The 18,561-nt window shown below is 45.6% G+C and overlaps 1 long non-coding RNA gene across 1 annotated transcript; it reads right to left on the bottom strand.

Moving 5' to 3' along the window:
* Positions 1–2,135: 2,135 nt before the first annotated feature.
* Positions 2,136–6,336, bottom strand: LOC119088403. Its single transcript, XR_005092074.1, has 2 exons — positions 6,290–6,336; positions 2,136–2,310 (listed from the first exon to the last, which is right to left on the bottom strand). It is a non-coding gene; the product is annotated as an uncharacterized LOC119088403 (long non-coding RNA).
* Positions 6,337–18,561: the final 12,225 nt, after the last annotated feature.

Here is an 18,561-nt window from a genome sequence, read left to right as displayed (position 1 = left end):
GCATAACTTGCCAATTAAAAGAGATTTTCTTTCCAGGATTAAGTTAAAACTTCATAAACAACAATGGCATGCCAAGACAGATGACTCTGGGTCCACAATTTAAGAAGTTATTATTATTATTTTAGATAGACTCTTGCTATGTCACCCAGGCTGATCTTGAACTTTTGATCCTCCTGCCTCACCCTTCCAAGTGCTGAGACTAAAGATGTGTGCCACTCTGCCTGTCCAGAAATGAATTTTTAAATAGTTTGTATCGTTGAGTAATAGCCCCAACAGGTAACTTCTCTGGCTGAGGTTGGTCTCCTCTGTCTCTATCGATGACACACACACTCTCCTCCTCCATTTTCCCCATAAGCACATTCTTTACGCAGAACTCAGAACTCAGTCATGCTGCGATCCTGCAAGGCCCGGTTGGTGCACAGGGAGTCCCAGTATCACGCCTCTTTTGGAAGGAAGCAAAGACGGAAATAACCAGAGAGCATCACTTTGCATAAAGGTGCCATGGATAAGCTGCTTTACTTGAATTATCCCTCAAAAACGAAGACATGGAGGCTAGAGAGAGAACTCAGCACTTAAGAACACTTACTGCTCTTACAGAGGACACGTTTCAGTTCCCAGCACCCACAAGGCAGCTCACAACTGTCTGTAACTCTGGTTCTAGGGGGTCTAATACCCTCTTTTGACCTCCAAGGACACCTGCACTCATGTGGTGCACATAAACACAGGCAGGCACACACACACACACACACACACACACATACACACACACACATAAATGATACACAAATACTTTAAAAAAAAAAGAGTGCAATACTGCAGATAGATTCTTAATTACAGTGCATCTCTTTTGCATAAACTGCACTTTTAAGTAATAACACAGTATTTGAGAATTATGCAAAACTCTCCAAGGAACTCAGCCAATGCTCTTTTTAGGTTACTAAATTGATCACTTGACAGAATTTGCTTGAAAGGAATCCAAGAAATCATTACTAGAATGTCATTAGTAGTATTTGACTTTTCCATCTATATTATTTAAAGTTTATATGTTCAAATTGGCCTCCAGAGGGGTGTGTGTGTGTGGTGTCTGTCTGTGTGTCTGTGTGTGGTTTTCTCATTTGGCAAAAGAAAGCTGTAAAGCTTAGTTATTTATGTTAACTTTTCCTCGGTCATGCATATTATCTGTAGAAGAAAAGAAGGTCATGAAGGTCTCTTTTCCTGACCTTATGACCTTCCTAATCAAGGTCATGGGCGCAGAAGGGAGGCGTGTACAGCTTGAACCTGCTGTAGCTTGTGCCTCTTTGGACAGCTGTGTTCCTGACGTCTGGCCATCCAAGCATCCTGGGCAAGTGAGCTTTAGCCACGATGGCTCATGTGAGCCTGCCCACCAGAGAAGTTGTCAGAGATGGTGCCCTCACTGACCTTTGAATAGCTGACTGGGTCTTTCTAAGGGTGGTGGGCAGCTTCCTGGCACGGTTCTTGGCAGGAGCTGGTTCTGTCATCAGGTGAAAAGCCACCTGTGTGCCCGCACCTCTCCTCCCCTTTATCTCTCCTAGGCTGCTTGGGGTCAGAGGGACGTTCTATTGTCCCCTTTAGACAAGCAAGGAAATGCTATAGTCAGTCTTAGATTAATGGCAGGAAAGGAGATCTGTCCTCAGGGCTTTTGTGCGCGGATGAGGGTGGAAGATTTATGGGCGAGGATATTTGGTTCTCAGGGCTCACCGCTCCTGTCTGCTGTACCCCTCTTAGAGCAAACCTGCTTCTCTTTGCACAAACACAACCTACCCCGATCCTCCTTCCTCCTAGATACTGGCTAAACCTATTCCCCCTTTCCACCTGTGTGCAGCCAGCACGTACACAGCACAGAACATCTGTCCACCCGTGGTGGACATGTCTTGGGCGGTCATGAGGGCCTCGGTTCTGTGCTTGGACCCAGGGGTACCATGAGGACTGAGGCAGGCTCTAGGAAGACACGTCCCGGTAGAGAAAGATGTTGCAGTAGAAAGCTTGGAGTGAATAATGGTCTGCTAGGCAGTCCCTCTGGAAGAGCAGGATGGACCCGATCTGGCAGTGACTTTAAAACACCGAGCCCAGCAGAGCAGGGGACTGCTCCCAGAGCCACAGGTCTGAAACATGCATGGTACCACAGGGAGCATGTGATTTCCCTCCTCATTCAGGAATCCTTAGGCCAGGAAGGGGACTCCCAGATATCACTCTCGAGACGGCAGAGCTGGTTTTTGGCATAGGCTCCTCCGGGGCCTCCAGGAGCGACCTCTCCATGTCCCAACTTTACCAGCTGCCAAGGATGCTGAACTAAGGAGAGAGTGGCCAGTTACAAGCAAATTGGCAGCATATAAGGCTGTTTCCAATGAGTTATTTTTCTGTAGCAGCTCTATACATTTTAGTTTAGTCTGATTTAGGGGACAAGGTTTTCTTATACAGCTGGGCTAGCCCAGAATTCCCACTCCTGCTACAGACTCCTGACTCCTGGGATTATAAGCGTGTGTGTGTGTGTGTGTGTGTGTGTGTGTGTGTGTGTGTGTGTGTGAGAGAGAGAGAGAGAGAGAGAGAGAGAGAGAGAGAGAGAGAGAGAGAGAGATTTTGTTGTTGTTGTTGTTGTTGTTAGGCTGGGTCCCATGTAGCCCAAGCTGGCCTAGTCACTATGTAGTAGGAGATCAACTTGAACTTCTCATCCTCCGGAGAGTTGGGATTACAGGTGTATCCCACCTGAAATGTCCAGTTTAGACAGTGCTGGGGAAGGAACCCAGGACTCCATGCATGCTCTATGCATGCTCCATGCATGCTTCATGCAAGCATTCCACAAACTGAGTTATATTCCTACCCCTCTACAGATTTTTCAAAAGCCACTTTGTCCATTGGATGCTCATCACTTTCAGCCTTTGGTGTCCAGAAGACATTCACTTACATACTGGGTAAGACTCTCTCCTTTAGGGTGATTCAGAACATTATCGTCCTCTGCCAGTTTTCATGGTAAAGGATGTACGTGGGGGTGGGGAGCTAGAGAGATTGTTCAGCAGTTAAGTGTGCTTACTGCTCTTGCAGAGGGCTGGAGTTGGGTTCCCACTTCTGAACCACCTATAACTCTAGATTCAGGAGATCTGACACCCTTTTCTTGTCTCTGCAGACACCTATACTCATATATGTATATACACATACAAATAAAAAAAAAATAAAATAAGGCCAGAGTGGTGGTTGGTACATGCCTTTAATCCCAGCACTTGGAGGCAGAGGTAGGCAAGTCTCTGGAGTTTGAGGCCAGCCTGACTACATGGTGAGTTCCAGGACAACTTTCACAAGGAAACTCTCTCTCAAAAAACCAAATAAGGGCTGGAGAGATGGCTCAGCGGTTAAGAGCACTGCTTGTTTTTCCAGAGTTCCTGAGTTCAATTCCCAGCAACCACATGGTGGCTCAAAACCATCTGTAATGAGATCGGTTACCCTCTTCTGGTCTGCAGATAGAGCACTGTATACATAATAAATAAATAAATCTAAAAAAAACCAAATAAATAAATAAGAATTAAAAAAAATAAAGATGGGCAGATCCTGGGGACACTAAATGGGACAACTGGCTTTTACCAAATGACCTTCCAGCTTCCACGGCTGTCCAAACACCACCTTCTGCTCCCACCTCCGTCACCCTCCTCCTCCATGCTCGCTCACAGTTAGTCAGGTTTGTGCAGAGACTAGGGCAGTGAGGAGTCCACCTCGGCGTGTTTGTTTCTGGGGGTGGAAGGCTGGACTGGTCCAGTTGGGTTGGCTGCTCCTGAGCGGCACTGGACCGCTGCCCTGCTGAGCAGGCTCACGAGAGCCTTTGTGGTTAGAGTTCATTTGGTTTAACCCTGAAATCATATCACAAACATCTCTTCTCTCATCAGCCCACAAAATCCTAGAAGCTCATGGTCAGGCCTCAGATGCTAGAAAACCCACATCTGAGGAATATTTGGTCTGTAAAGTTATGGCTTCAAAGTTGCTGGTATTTCCTCAGCCTCTGCTCATGCTGGTCCCAACTTTGAAGACTTCACTCTTCTCCTCTTCCCAAATGAACAACGCATAGTCTTCCTCAATGTCAGCTAATGCCCTGAAAGGTCATCTTGGGGTCAGCACTGGGAAAGACCTTAAACTCTTAAACTTCACCTAGCTCTATGATCTTTCATCTTCTAAAAGCAGTGTGTGTGTGTGTGTGTGTGTGTGTGTGTGTGTGTGTGTATATGTGCGCGCGCGCATGCGCCATAGCTTGTGTGCAGAGCACAGAGGACTATTTCCTGTGTTGTTCCTATCTTCCACCTTGTCTGAGGCAGGCTGAGTCTGTTGTTTGCCGCTGTGTGCTGTATACCAGGCTAACTGGCCTATAGGCGTCCAGGAGTTCTCCACTCTCCACCTCCCATCTCGCTGTAGAATCACTAGACTACAGATAGATACTTTCTACTTTCTCTGGTTTTCCCTGCATTCTGGGGACTCAAACTCAAGTCCTCTCTCTTCTGTGTCAAATTCTGGACCAGCTGGGCCATTTCCCCAGCCCCTAAAACCAATTCTTCTGTAGTTTGTAGCCAGAGTTTGAAAAGCATTGGTGACTAGCAACTTTGTTTCTCCAAACTAACCTTTCCATAACAACCACTCTGCATCCGTACAGCTTTACCATGGATAGCATTAGCTTCTGTTTAGTCGATCAAAAGTCAGGGGACAGCGTCATGGATGTTGGTCTTGCAACAACTTTGCAAGAGAACTATGCCTATTACCATCTCATCCCATTTTACAGAAGAGGAGATCGAATCTGAGGAAGACTCACTGACCTTCCCAAGGTCACAGAGTCCCGAAATGGCAGACTGTGTCCTTTGCCATGGCACACACCCTCAACCTCTTGTAGACTTTTTTTTTGCTGTGTCATAGGTCCACTCAGGTAGAGTTGTGGAGTGTGTGCTGTTGGCCAAACGTCTCCTAAGAAGTCTCGGTGTTTAGAGTTTGTCCTGAACACAGTGTAACGGCCTGGCTTAAACTCACAGTCTTCCCCCGGTTATAATTTCAAGAATTCAGCTTTATTGCCAATAAACTAGGTTCTTGGAAGGTAAGGCCCCCTATCTCTGTATTATGGTATGTACTTAACTTTCAAGATGCTTTGTATCCATTTCAGAGTCCAGCATAGATTTTATGACCCAGCACATGGCAAATGCTAGTTGTTCTCTGAGTGGTGGTGGTGAGGACATCAGTCAAAGAGGCACAATCCCTAAGTTTTGGCTTTTGCTCTGATGCTAACAGACCGGTTACACCCGGGCACTAGTCCCCATCCCCGACCCACCACCCTCTTCTTTGGCCTCAGTTTCCCCACACAAACTAGAAAACTACAACCACCTTTTTGATGGCCATCTAGATGCTAGAACTCTTCCACATCACGTGAATGGAGGCAAGGTCTGAGAGAACCCTCCATGCAGGAAGCTCCCAGACCACAGCTAGGTCATATCATTGGATTTCAGCCTGGGGCATGAGGCACCTTTATAGGCCCCTCTTCTTACACTCCTGAGGCCAGCAGCAAGCAGAAGTCTTGAGTGAGTTGCAGGCTTCAGCCTCTAGTTTTTTAGGAGCTTTCTCAGTATTTAGTAAAACATTTTCACAAGAAACATAACAATCTCCAAACTTCTCTTTAAGGAATCCCTCAACAGGTCACTAAAGAAGCAAGAAGAGTGTTTGAAGTCTGCTATCACACTGTGTGGGGCAATGCTTCCTTCGTGTATTTGTTTGTTTATGCTTTTAATGTGTGTGTATGTGTGTGTGTGTGTGTGTGTGTGTGTGTGTGTGACATATGCGTGCCACATCGTGTGTGGAGGTCAGAGGACAACTTCTGGGGAGTCAGTTCTCACTCTCATCTGTTTGCAATGGTCTCTCTCATCCTGTTGCTCTGTGAACTGAAGGTTTGCAGGTACAGGAGCTTCTGGGAGAGTCTCCTGGTTCTGCTTCCGGTACTCTGTAGGAATGCTGGGATTGCAGATGTGCGCTGTCACATCTGGCTCCAATGTGGGTTCCTGGGGTTGAACTCTGGCTATCAGGCTTGTGCGGTGAGCGCCCGTACCTGCTGAGCCACCTCCTTGGCTCTTGGTCATGTATTTTGCAAACCTATTTGTGATATGTCCCAGTGCCAGGCTGGGTAGATAGAAATCAAGAAGTGCAAAGCCAGAGACTGTGTCTGTTGTAGCTTACAGTTTTTCTAGAAAGGAAAATAGGGAGCAAATGAACACACAAAACTGACTCTAAGTTGTGATGATGAATACAGCACACTAACCTGTGCAATCTGGTTCTCATTAGGATTCTTGGCAAAGCTGTTCAGCCACATCTGGAAAATAAAGGACTGTCAGTATGGCTTCGTAGGCCACTCCCCGCTCCCGTGTCTCTCCACTTTCCCCTCTACAGATAGATGACCTGGGACCATCGGTTAATTACAGAAACCTAAACCTGAGGACGGGGTTGGTTCCTTAGAGGCTTATGGAGGAAGAAGCATTTAAACTAAGATTTGAAAGCTGGGCTGGGAGGGGACAAGCTCGGTTAGCAGAGTACTTGTCTTATAAGCATTAGTACCTGAGTTGATTTCTAAGCCCATGCTAAACAAACAAGCAAACATCAATGTGAGTGCATGCTCATGATCTCAGTGCTGGGGAAGTGGACGCCAGAGGTTCCTGGGACTCACTGGCCTGCCAGCCTAGCACACTAGGTGAGTTCCAGGCCAGGGAGAGACCCTGTTTCAAAAAGCAGAGGTGGTCTAGCCTCAGGAACAACATTCACGATCGTCCTTGAACCTCCACCTGCATATACATATATTCACCTGTGCATGGCATGTGTGCGTACACACACACACACACACACACACACACACACACACACACACACACGCCCCTGCACACATCTAAGACCTTAGGTGTCCAGGAGAGGCAACATGGTGGTTGTGGAGAGATGGTGTGACCCATAGTAGACAGCTCAGACTCCCATTTGCTATACAATTGTGTGTTAGTCATCTACTCTCTCTGGGCCTCGGGTTTGGTTTGGGCTTTGCTTTTTTTCCTGTCCTGAAGTGAAGACCTGCTTCTGAATAGGAATGATGTGATGCAGGCAGAAAGGCAATGGCTACGGGGTCAGAATCATCTTAAAATTATTCCTGGCCACACACTGGGACAAAGGCCCACTGTGTTCCTGAGGTGAGACTGGGTTCTCCACTTGTGCTGTGTTAGTTAGTATCTTTGGCTGTGATTCAACATCGTGACCAAAAGTTAACCCGGGGAGGAGAGGGTTTATCTCACCTACCGCTTACAGTCCATCATAAAGAGAAGTCGGGCCAGGGGCTCGAGACAGGAACCTGGAATCCAGAAATGAGGCAGAGGCCCTGGAGGAATGCCTCTTACTGGTTTGCCCAGCCTGCTTTCTTTTACAACCCAGGGCCACCTGCCGAAGGGTGGCACCACCCACAGTGGGCGGGGCCTCACCACGGCAACCATTAATCAAGGAAAATGCCCTCACAGAGTTGCCTACAGGCAGTCTGACGGTGGAGGCATTATTCTCAGTGGAGGTTCTTCTTCCCGGATAACTCTAGCTTGTGTCAAGTTGGCAATAAAATAAAATAAGCCAACCAGGACACGTACACATTGTATGTCCTGAGTATGTGAAGAATCATGTCGGGGTGCATGGGGACTGGAAAAGCTGGTCCCGGTGAACTATCCTGGGGAAAGTCAACAGACGTGTAAGGGAGAGGGGTCTCATTAAACAGGCTTTCCGGCAGCCTCCTTTTCCAGATGCGCCTCCGAAGGCTTTGCCAAGAATTCTAACAAGAACCAGACCCTTGCTCCGTCCTTCACCTGAGGGTTCCAAGCAGATACCAGTCTCACTCTGCTCACAGGCCAAGAGGGGTTTGTTTGAAATTCTTCCCTGTAGGAATTGGAGGCTCTGAATATTAGAGAAAACGGTTCAGATTTCCCATCTTTTAGATTTCAGCGGAGAGAGTTGGGGTTAAAATCTGAGTGGGAGGAGACTCGAGGCATCCACGGCGGCCTCAGCTAGCCATCCACAGCAATCCCTCAGAGTTAACTAGCTAAACCCTTACATTAAAAGACAGCAGTGAGAGCCCAGTGTTCAGAGAAATGTTTGCTCTGTTCCACCATGGTTCCTAAGGGTCCTCTGCCACCCAACCCACCCACATGTACCCTGCCCACCCACATGTACCCCACATGTACCCCAGTGAGTCAAAGACTTCACTGAAGCAAAGGACACAAAGGCAAGACCCCTGACCACAGCTGTGTGTAAGAGGGGTTTGCCCTGTGCCTGTGAGCCAGGCTATAAAGGGCATTTCCAGCCTCTACTGCCTTTCCAGGAAGGCTATAGATGTTCACAGCCACAGGAGGCTCTGAGCTGGACACAGCATCGATCCTTGTCCTGTGGCCAGGAATCCCGGCCTGCCTGGCCTCTCTGGAGCTCTGCCTGTTCTCTGTTGGGCCCATTTCTGTCTAGTGTGTTTGCTGGGATCCTCTGTCTTGGCTTGCTCAGCAGGGGAAGGGGCATACTTCAGACACATCCTCCAGCAACTCAGCTGAGACCCTCATCTCCTCCTTGGTTTTAATCAGGGCTGAGGAGGGCTCATTCTTTTTCTGTCTGATGTTATCTTGTCTCAAAAAAAAAAAAAAAAAAAAAAAAAACCCCAAAAAATAAAAGACAAAAAAACTAGTTTTTTTTTTTTTTTTTGGTTTTTCGAGACAGTGTTTCTTTGTGTAGCTTTGTGCCTTTCTTGGGACTCACTTGGTAGTCCAGGCTGGCCTCGAACTCACAGAGATCCGCCTGCCTCTGCCTCCCGAGTGCTGGGATTAAAGGCGTGCGCCACTACTGCCTGGCAAAACTCTAGTTTTTATAAGCCTCTCTTCTGAGCAATGGAGATTTGAGTTACAGGAGTCTGTCTATGAGGTGGGAAAATCTGGCTCTTTCTTTCCCCATGGCTCTGCCATCCATCTGAACACCCACTCCCTGAGACCCACACACCTTCCCAGAATGACTGGCCCTTTGCGCTCACTTTCATCAACAGCCAAGCTTGCCAAGACAAACTCCCTAAAGTCTAGTGTTTAATAGTGGGTCATCTATCAAACAAGTGTGCCAAGGCTTAACTAACCAGGAAACTGTTTTTGTTGTTGTTGTTGCTGCTGTTTTAAGTTACACTTAAAAAAGAACTTTGCAGGACAGCCAGAGCTACACCGAGAAACCCTATCTCAAAAAACAAAACAAACAAAAACCCTCTGGAAGCAGAACCATTCTTTTCATGTGTTCCAAAGTGTAGAGCCTCAGCGTGCTATCAAAAATGAAAAGGCTTGTTCAACCAAAGGACGCCCATAAAGAAATATTCGGACATGTATTTAGGCCAGCAAATACAAGGAGCTGGGAAAGAGCTTTGGGGTTCCCAGCAGCTGCTTGCAGAGATGTTTGTTCTATGTAAGCCATTAAGTGTCCTTATCCCTCAAGGTCCTCATCTGAAAATGAGAATTATGCCTCTCCCCCGCCCCAAGATTTCTTGAAAGAATTCAGTGAGGCGAAGTTTAAGAACGTTCTAGCATGGTGCTAGTTAAATGAAAACTGTCCATAGCCTTATGTTGGGCTACAGTTCTGCACTTTTGAAGTCTTCCATTATGTGCATTTTACTCTTTAATGAGACAAACAAACAAACAAACAAAAACCTAAGCTTGAAACACACCACCAGCAAGTCCATGCAATAGGGACATTTCAAAGCAGGTGATGGTACCCAGATAGATGCTACATCTAAGTCAGAAAACATCAGTAGTAAACAGACTGGAATCCAACCAGTTTGTCTGGAAGGAGAAGATCCCAGCTTGCCACTTTATATTTTGAGCAGGGTCTCATGTAGCCCAGGCTATTGCTATGTAGATGAGGATGACCTTCTGATCCTCCTGCCTCCCATACCATAGTGCTGGGATGATGGGTGTGTGTCCACACTGAGTTCTTTATCTTTATGTATGGTGAGATATACTGGAGTGCCAACTTCTTTGACCAAATGGAACAAGGAGGGCTTTTCCAGAAGCCCATTATTAGAAAATGATGAGTTCAATGGAGATTGACTTAATCTGTCAATCTACCTTACACCCCCGTCGGTCATACCAAGAATTGCCCACATTCTGGAACCAGGTTCCTCAGAACTCCCTCATCCATCACCCCCCACCCCACCTTTAATGACTCAGCACCAACACCCCACTTTCACTAACTGCCAAAGCCACATGGTTCCACCATCAATATTTTCTCTATGCTCATGCTCCATACCCTGATAAAGACTGACATCGTGGCCTGGCTTGTCAGAGGCAGCCATTTTGCCCCCCTCCTCCCCCAATAAAGCTGCTGAGATTTGTTGTGTGGTGAGATTTTCGTGATATTCCCTGGCTCTGGATCTCTTAGACACGCTTTTTTGCTGCCCCCCTGCCCCCCCCCCCCCCCCGTTTTTTTTTTTTTTTTTTTTTTTTTTTTTTTGTGTGTGTGTTGTGTGTGTGTGTGTGTGTGTGTGTGTGTGTGTATGTACTCAGGTGAATATGTGTAAGAGGTTAATGACTGGTGTTTTCAAGTCACCCCCCCCCTTCTTTTTTGAGACAGGGTTTCTCATTGAGCCAAAGCTCACAGATTGGCTAGACAAGCAGGCCAGCAAGCCCCGAGAAGCTGCCTGACTTCACCCTTCCCTCAGTTTTCTGGGATTACAGATGAATGCCATTGTGTCTGGATGGGGATTTGAACTCATGCTTGCATAGCAGATACTTCCCAGGCCGAGCCGTCTCCCCTCCTTCCCACCTACCGTCTCAGAGAGAAGGTTCCACATCTGAGTAGCTGGGCCACTCCAGGCATCATATTTCAGGAATGCCATCCATCGCCTCCCACGGTGATGCCCGGAACTTCCATTTCTGCTTTGGAAGATATCCCAGCAGGCCAGATACCTCTGGGAAACCCAAGTCTCTCCATATCCTTGGAAATGGCAACATTCCTCTCATTAGATTTTTTCCATTGGCATCCCGATGTAACCCATTAAGTCCATAGCGGCTTGTAGGAACCACACCTGTTTTCCATCAGGACTTCCCCCATCAGCCAGCACAAACATGTGTGATAAGTTGATGCTAAAATACCATGACACACTCCTTGGATTTACTAGCATCTAACAGATGAAGGAGAAAGCTTTGCCTTTTATAGCTCTGAGCCTCCCAGGCCTGAAGCAGCTGGAGCAGTTGCCGCCTGCTAGGCATTCATTACACACCGCTTCCCAACCCAGGAAACAGGCACCCCTGATCTCGAGCTCTACAGGAAGAAGGACCCCTCCATTGAAGGCCGTCAGGTCCAGTGTTCCCAACTCTGAGTGCAGATCAACATCAACCATAGAGCTTTAAAAAATCCTTTGGCTGGTGGTGATTCGACTCATCATGTGCTATCACCAAGTCTGGGAGCTGAGTTCGGTGTCTGGACCTACACCGTGGAAGAGGACCAGTTCCTGAAAGTGCTCCTTGGACTCCGGATGCGGTGGCCCAAGTACATACAGTCTCTCTCTCCCTCTCCCTCCCTCTCTCTCTTTTTCTCTCTCTCTCCCCGCCCCCATACACACACAAACACTAAATGTAATTAAAAAACAAAAGCAGGTCGGTTGTGGTGGCACACGCCAGTAGGATTTATTGAAGGAGGCAGAGGCAGGAGGTAAAACAAACAAAAAAACCACACAAAAACAGAAATTTAAAAAATAATTAAAAATAAAAACCCCTCAGGCTAAGCTTCAGATTCCCTTGGTGTGGAGAGAACTGGGGCAGCCACCCCTTTTCCACGGCTTCCACAGAAGCCTCAGTGCAGACAGGCTGGTATTGATAACAGTGACGTGGACCATGCCCAGGACAGAACAGTGGCAACTTCATGGACTTGGACACAGCAAGAAGAGGTGTTCCCCACATTTGCTAGGCAAATTTCTCAAGCTGTTTGGAGCTCAGTTTTGTTTTGTTTGTTTGATTGATTTGAAAAATGAGTCTGTGAACTGCTCAAGCATGAGTATTTGAACTCAAGACCCCAGAATCCATGTAAAACACTGGGCATGTATTTGTAATCTCATCACTAGGGAGAGAGAGACAGGCAGATTCCTGGGACTGGAGGCCAGCTAACCTAGGTAGTAGAATTGGTGAACTCCAGGAGACTCTGTCTCAAAAATTCAAGCTGGGAGTGAAGTGCTGGAGTGATAGCTTGGCAGTGTTAAGAATGCTTAACTATCCCTGCAGAGGACCCAGAGTTCAAGTCCCAGCATCCACATCACGTAACTCACAACCACCTTTAACTCTAGCTCCAGGGGATCCAATGCCCTCTTCTGGACTCTGTGGGCATACACACATACTATAGAAAGAAAGAAAGAAAGAAAGAAAGAAAGAAAGAAAGAAAGAAAGAAAGAAAGAAAGGAAGGAAGGAAGGAAGGAAGGAAGGAAGGAAGGAAGGAAGGAAGGAAGAAAGGAAGAAAGGAAGAAAGAAGGAAGGGAGGAGGGAGGAGGGAGGAGGGAGGGAGGAGGGAGGGAGGGAGGGAGGGAAGGAGGGAGGGTATACATCTCACAAAGCCATTGAAATACCCTCTAACAGCAGCAGACTGAATAGGCTTAAGCAGAGCAGGTGGTCAGACAGGTGTTAAATATTAATGAGCTGTCAAAAGTCACCTCAGAATTAGGCTTCCATGGCAGAATAGAACAATTCTGCCATCATCTTATGGGATGACAGAGTTTATCCTTAAATCAACTGTCTGCTGTGTAAGTGCTCAATGTTCTAGTTTGGTTTCTGTTTTGTGATAAACAATATGACCGAAATCAAACCAAGGAAAAAAGGATTTATTACATCTTATAGATTAGAATCCATTACTTAGGGAAACCAAGGTAGGAACTGAAGCAGAGACCATGGAGGAATGCTACTTACTGGCTTGCTCTCCACAACTTGCTCAGTTTACATTCTTAAACAATCTAGACCTACCTGCCTAGAGGTGGCACCACCCATAGTGGGCTGGACCTTTCCAAGTCAATCATTAATCAAGAAAATGCCTCACAAACATCCCATGAGCAAATCTGATTGAGGTAATTCCTCAAGTGAGGGTCCTTCTTCCCAAGTGACTCTAGTTTGTGTCAAGTTGACAAGCTAACCATCACACACCATTTTTCTAGAAGGTCTAGAAAATTCTTCCATAGGGAAGAAATCAATACAGAGACTCCCGAGGAAATTCAAAATTGTCTTTCCTTGTAGGTTACTTGAATGTTTACCTAGAAAAAAACCAACATGTTCAACAATATAGATACATCTCAGATGTCTTCTACCAAATGAAAGAGATCAAACTCACCTCTCTGATGCTATTTTTGTGACATTTCATAAAAGAAAGAAGTTTAGGGAAAAAGAATGAATTAGTAGTTGCTTGTCAAAGCTTAGAAGTAGAAGAACAGGATGACCATGTAGTGGCACAATGATGTTTGGGGAACAGAATTGTTCTATATTTTGATCACGACATCAGTTATACAAAGGTATGCACCTGTCAAAACCCATAGAACTACACACCCAATACTATGACTTTTTACATTTTTATTTTTAAGATTTATTTATTTTTGTTTTATGTGTATGAATGTTTTGCTTGTATGTATGCCTGCATACCGTGTGTGTGCCTGGTACTAGAAGAGGGTATCAGATACCCTGAAACTGGAGGTATAGACCACTGTGAGCCATCATGTAAATGTTGGCAATCCAGCCCAGGTCCTCTGGAAGAGCAGTCAGTACTCTTAACTAATGAGCCATCTCTCCAGTCCCCTAACATCTGAATTTTGCTGGTGTTAATTGAGCCTCAAATTTTAAAATCTACTTACAGCATCTTTGAATTGATGAAATATGGGAGGAAGGAGATGTGGCTCAGTGGTGGGTGCTTGCTGCTCGTGCAGGGGAGTGCATGGGAGCAGGATGTGGTTCCCAGCACGCATGTGAGAGTGCTTACAATAGCCTGCAACTCCAGCTCCAGTAGATCCAATGTCCTCTTCTGGCATCCATGGGCACCTGAACTCATGTGCACAAACCAATAAACAGTGGTAGTTGTGTCTCTTTTTTTTATTGCTTTTTTCTTTGTGTGTGTGTGTGTGTGTGTGTGTGTGTGTGTGTGTGTGCATCTGTTGAAGTGGGTTTGTTTTGATTTTCTCTTCTTCAGAGCCTGTTGGGTAGTCTGCTTTCCATGATTTTTTTTAAAAGATTTATTTATTTATTATGTATACAGTGTTCTGCCTGCATGTATCCCTGCGGGATACGTATGGATGGTGGTGAGCCAACATGTGGTTGCTGGGAATTGAACTCAGGACCTCTGGAAGAGCAGCCAGTACTCTTAACTGCTGAGCCATCTCTCCAGCCCCCATGATTCTTCTTAGGGGAATATTTGCATGAAGTTAAGCTAAGGGGACTGGTAAAACTTGGTTTGAACATCAAATGAGCTGCTAGAATGATCTCATCTTGGCTATGAGTCAGCTGGACCAAGGAAAAGGAGGGGGTTATACACTAAACACCAAGGTGATCAGATGGAGGAGTCAAAACCTGGGTCACCCCTGGATCCTATGGATCTGCTGAAGGCAGGGCAGCAAACTTTAGACCCAGGGAAGCCTGTCTACAATTGTGGGCCATGGTTAGAGGCATAGGCCAAAGCAACCTTTGACACCACAGAAATAGAGACTCCAGGTCCTGTGGTGACATTTAGCACCTCACCTATCAAAACCCTACACTCATATTGACCTCAGTTGCCACTGAGGTCCAGTCTCTCATGGGACGGTGGACACATTGGAGGGGAAGCTCAGGACTGCACTGACCTCTGAGGCCACTGGGCTGGAGACCTGGTTCCAAGGTGCTTCTGGTATGGCAGAAGCTGGAGGGTTAGTCACTTGGTGCACTTTAAAATTTGTGTGTGATATTTTCATTTATTTCCAAGTTTTTAAAATAGTAAAGCCAAAAAAAAATTTTAAAGAAATAATATGGTATGCTATTTCCTACATAAATTGGGTTTCTCTAAGGTGGGAGGAGCCAGTGAATGGTAGCTAGCCTCAAAGTCAACCACAAAGTTAAAGGCACTGTGTTAAGAAGGTAGACCAGTAGTCTCAAATCCAGTTCCTTGGAGTTCTGGGGATTTAGCTAGAAAAGTAAGAAGTGGAGGAGCCACAGGGTTATTCCACACACTTTTTTTTTTTTTTTAAATCAAAGGAAACCCACATATTCCACTATAAGTTTGTCCAGAGAAGGTAAGAATCCTATATTCTGGTGGGGAATTTTTAAAAGCTGAAACAGCATGTTGGTTGAAGATTCTCCAAAGAAACTTGGCTGAGCACGTAGCTCAGTTGGTAGAGGGTGTGCCTAGCCTCACCTAAACTAGGCATGGTGGGGCATGTCTGAAGTTCCAGCACTCAGGAGGTAGAAGCAGGAGGATCAGAAGTTCAAGGTCATTCTCTGCGACCCAGAGGGTTTAAGGTCGGCTGGGACTACATAGGACCCTATTAAAGAACTAGATAGAGAAAAGGAAAGAAGGAAGAAAAGAGGCTCTCATAAGAGAAATTGTACACTGGGGTTTTGGTGAAAAACATCTTTGTGTGGTGAACATCTTTGTGATGAACATCAGATTAAAGCATTCTTTGAGGGAAGTGGAGGAACACTGTTCTTTGGTCTGGCAAGTTTTTATTTGGCTCAGATAGCTCAGGGGCCCTTTTGGCTTAATGGTGATGAGGGCTCCTCCCAATTCCACCCTAGGTTTATTCAGACCTGGAAGATAGACCTTTATGTAAATGGAAGATTATGAACAATACAAACCCGAGTTCTTTCTGATCAGACTCCTGTTGAGAGGCTGGGATCTGTTTAAGGAAATGAAACACATTTCTACAGAGGGAACTGAGCTTCATGGACACAGGATCACTCATCATGACAAAGAGTTAAGATTTTTCCACCACCAACACTGGAGAAGGTGACAGGAGCCCTGGGCTGAGGTGGGAAGATGCAGGAGATTCTAACAGCAACCTTAGACCCACCTGCTTTCGGGCCAGTTAAGATGCTCTCCTCTTCTCGGCTTGCACAGAGCTCAAGAGAGCTTAGCAGGATTAGGAGTAAATATCCAGTTCTTTTTAATGGAGTGGAACTTTTCCAAAAATCTATTGTCTCTGCCAGCAACTCTCCCCACTGGGAAGTATCTGATCCAAGAGACAAAGTGTGCAGGAAAAGGCATATAGTCATGTGAGGTCTTATCCAGTAGTGCCCCATGAGCTTTGGTACTAAAAAAGAGTCATAGCATGGTGGGGAGCTAATGGACTTTGGCATGAGATACACTTGGATTTGAATTCTGATTCTGCTGCTGGTAGTCTTGGTCAAGTCATCTGGCCTCTTTGAACTTTGTTTTTCTTTAAAATGTTGGTAGAGGCTGGAGAGATGGCTCAGTAGTTTAGAGCACATGTTGCTTTTCCAGAGGACCAGAGTCCAGTTTCCAGCACTCAAGTCAGGGAGCTCCCAACCACCTGTAATCCCAGCTCCCACATGCATGCACACATACACATGCCCGCGCACACACACACACACACACACAAATAAATCTTTAACAAATGAAATAAAAATAAGTAATAAAATTTAACTTAAAAAATAAAATAAAATAAAATAAAATGAGGATACTACATAGCCCACCAAATTACTGTAAAGGTTAGATATGCATGGAGAATCCTTGGCTTGGAATCATGGAGCTAATTCACACCACAGATGCTCAATAAACACTGGCAGAACATGTCGCACACATATGCACAAATGTATACACCCAAAACTTAACGAATAATTAGAATAAATATAAGATGCCTGTTCTTTCATTGAATGCTTTTGAGGTTGGGCGGTATGTTTTAATTGATGGCAATCAAAGTTTGTTAGCTGCAAACAGAGGAGAGAGTTACAGCGTGGCTGTCATTACTGTGACATACGAACATAACTAATCCTTCCGGGAGCTGGGAGATGCTGCTGCAGCTAATTCATGCCTTGCAGAAGATTATCACTAGACATCCATCTTTGCAAAGTGTCTGGCTGACTTTCAGATTCCCTGTCACACGTCATTCAATTACAGAAGAAAAAAAAAACCTGAAACATCAAATTTAATTAAACGTACACAAACCTTGGTGTGTTGCCTGTCTTTACTACAGACACCCAGGAGACCAAGTTCATGGGGCCAGGCTACATATATCTGTTTCCCTGACAGTATTTGCATTAACTGGAAAGAATCTTTAGATTCAAAATGTGACGAAAACAAAATTGGCTTTATCTGGTGATTGCTGAAGAAGAAGAGTGCTATGTGCTTAGACTAACAAATAAATGTGTGCTGCTGTTAGGTTTTAGAGGTTGTATAATATAAGATGACATTTCGGTTTCTTTTGCTGAGACTCCATATTAAATGGACGGTGTATCTTACAAGCCATGGCATCCTATAATATATTAAATGTGGTAATCCTAAACCACCCCCGTCCTTGGCAGGTGCTGCATGTTCTCATGCCGATGCCATCTGTGATGGTAGCTGACAAGCCTGCTTCCAAATTAGCAGTGGCATGCAAAACAGACAGCCGAGGAGAATTCTCCTTGGTAGTGACTAGACAAACAGACATCAAGCCTGCAGTGAAGACAATTTTATAATCATTGTTTGGGGGGAAGGGGGAGGGAATCTAGAAGTCTGACGATATCAAGTGTTAAAAAGAATGTAGAATGACAGGATCTCATTGGAAAACAGTCTGATACTTCCACAAAGAGTTTAACAGGCACATACTCTGGGGTCCAGAAACTCCCTTCCTTTCCAAGAGTTCTTACATATAAATAAGTAAATATAATATATCATATAATAATAACAACAACAACAATAATAATGGGGCTGGAGAGATGGCTGAGTGGTTAGAGCACTTGCTGCTTTTGCGGAGGACCCAGATCAGTTCCCAGCACCCCCATTAGGAGGCTGGCAACCACCTGTAACTCCAGTTCCAGAGGATGGGTGCCCTCTTTGGCCTCCATGCATGTGGTTCACATAAAATATGAAGGCACACACAGATTAATAATAAGTAAATGAATCTTTAAGATAACATGTGTGTGTGTGTGTGTGTGTGTGTGTGTGTGTGTGTGTGTGTGTGATACAAACGGAGGTCAGAGGACAACTTTTGGGAGTCTGTTCTCGGCTTCCACTGTGTGGGTCTGGAGAGCTAAATCAGGTCTTCAGGCCTGGTGGCGGCATGTGCCTTTACCTCTGAGTTGTCTCACCTCAGTCATCCTTTTCACATGTGAACCGAGGATCACATATGAAAAAGGGGTTAATTCAGTATGTGCCTCAATCACACAAATGTTTTCCCTCAAGACATGCACTGTGTATTGGGGCCAGCAAGATGGGTTAGTGGATAAAGGAATTTGTTACAGAAGCTTAGCAACTAGGCTTGGTTACCCACCTGCAATGTATGTAGATGTGGAAGGAGAGAGAGAGCTAAGTCTATAAAGATGGCCTCCGACCTCCAGGCAAGTGCTATG

This window comes from Peromyscus leucopus, chromosome 7, assembly GCF_004664715.2.
Source record: "Peromyscus leucopus breed LL Stock chromosome 7, UCI_PerLeu_2.1, whole genome shotgun sequence".
NCBI lineage: Eukaryota > Metazoa > Chordata > Mammalia > Rodentia > Cricetidae > Peromyscus > Peromyscus leucopus.
This window is presented reverse-complemented; position numbering and strand designations above follow the sequence as displayed.